The following is a 1944-nucleotide window of genomic DNA, read 5'->3' on the forward strand; positions in this document are numbered from 1 at the left end:
CAGGAGTTGGAGGTTGCTGTGAGCTGTAATGCCACGGCACTCTACCCAGGGGGACAGCTTGAGGCTCTGTCTCAAAAAAAAAAAAAGACCCTTATAGGAGTGCTTCCAGAACACCAGAAGTTACTAGGACTCAAAGTTACAGGAAGATGCCCAGGTCTACCCCCTGACAATGATGATATTGTCAATGACTTTGATATTGAAGATGAAATAGTTGAAGTAGAAAATAGAGAAGAAAACCTACTAAAAATTTCTCAAAAGAGTAAAAGAGTACAAAGTGGAAAATTTGAATCCTCCTAGGGAAGGGAAAAAACTTTTGGTACTAGATGTGGATTATACATGATTTGATCATAGGTTTTTTGGGGATTTTTTTGTTTTTTTGTTTGTTTTTCAGACAGAGTCTTTGTCACCCTCGGTAGAGTACTCTGGCATTACAGCTCACAGCAACCTCAAACTCTTAGGCTTAAGCAATTTTCTTGCCTCAACCTCCCAAGTAGCTGGGACTATAGGCACCTGCCACAATGCCCCACTATTTTTGTTGTTGTTGTAGTTGTGTTTGGCAGGCCCTGGCCAGTTCGAACCTGCCAACCCCAGTGTATGTGGCCAGCGCCTTCGCCACTGAGCTATAGGTATGGAGCCATTGTTTTTCTTTTACTTTTCTTTTTTTTTTTTTTTTTTAGACAGAGTCTCACTATGTTCTGTGCAGAGACTCAGGTAGGATTAATGCAGCCCTAGCTTCACAAATTCCTGACATCTGTATATGAGGATTATGACATTGTTATTTGGTCTGCAATAAATATGAAGTGGATTGAGGCTAAAATGAAAGAGCTAGGAGTGAGCACAAATGCAAATTATAAGATTACCTTCACGTTGGACAGTGCTGCTATGATAACAATACATACTCCAACTAGAGGATTAATAGATGTAAAGCCTCTTGGTTTTAAATGGGAAAGTCTTTGGAGGTTTTTTTTTTTTTTTTTGAGGCAGAATCTCCTGTCCCCGTGGGTAGAGTGCCGTGGGTCACAGCTCACAGCAACCTCAAACTCTTGGGCTTAAGTGATTCTCTTGCCTTAGCCTCCCAAGTAGCTGGAACTACAACGCCCAGCTATTTTTTTGCTGTAGTTGTCGTTGTTTAGCAGGCCTAGGCCAGGTTTGAACCCACCAGCTCCGGCATATATGCCCTAACCACTGATATATGGGTACTGAGCCAAGGCAAGCAAGACTTTTGAACACATGTTCCTGAGTCAAATCAGTCTTTGATACTCAGTTATGGGTATAGCAAGAAGTGGAAGCTATCATCTCCATGGACCTGTTTGGATCACTCCTGTATGTCCTAGCTCCTGGCATAATGTTTGATTCATGTGGCATTTAAAAATATTGGGAAGTGCCAGGTGCAATGGCTCATGCCTGTAATCTCAGCATTTTGAGAGGCCAAGGCAGGAGGATCACTTGAATCCAGGACTTTGGGTAACAGGGCAAGACCTCATCTCTATGAAAAATTTAAACATTAATGTCGTGTGGTGTTGCACACCTGTAGTACTAGCTACTTGCAGGCTGAGGTGGGAGGATTGCTCAAGCCCAGGAATACAAGGTTATAGTGAGCTATGACTGCACCACTGCACTCCAGCCTTGGTGACTGGGCAAGTCCCAGTCTCAAAAATACAAAAAAATGGCTCAGTGCTCATAGCACAGTAGTTATAGTGCCAGCCACATACACTGAAGTTGGTGGGTTTGAACCTGGCCCGGGCCAGCTAAACAATGACAACTGCAACAACAACAAAAAAATAGCCAGGCATTGTGGCGGGCACTGGTAGTCCCAGCTACTTGAGAGGCTGAGGCAAGAGAATAGCTTAAGCCCAAGAGTTTGAGGTTGTTGTGAGTTGTGACACCACAGCACTCTACTTAGGGCAACATAGTGAAACTCTGTCTCAAAAAAAAAAAAAAAAA

The 1944-nt window shown here is 43.1% G+C and overlaps 1 pseudogene; it reads left to right on the plus strand.

Annotated features, from left to right (window-relative positions):
* Nucleotides 1-1944, plus strand: part of LOC111728335 — a 6156-nt pseudogene that overhangs the window by 1461 nt on the left and 2751 nt on the right.

Source organism: Otolemur garnettii, unplaced genomic scaffold (assembly GCF_000181295.1).
Source record: "Otolemur garnettii isolate 467f Iridium unplaced genomic scaffold, OtoGar3 scaffold00151, whole genome shotgun sequence".
NCBI lineage: Eukaryota > Metazoa > Chordata > Mammalia > Primates > Galagidae > Otolemur > Otolemur garnettii.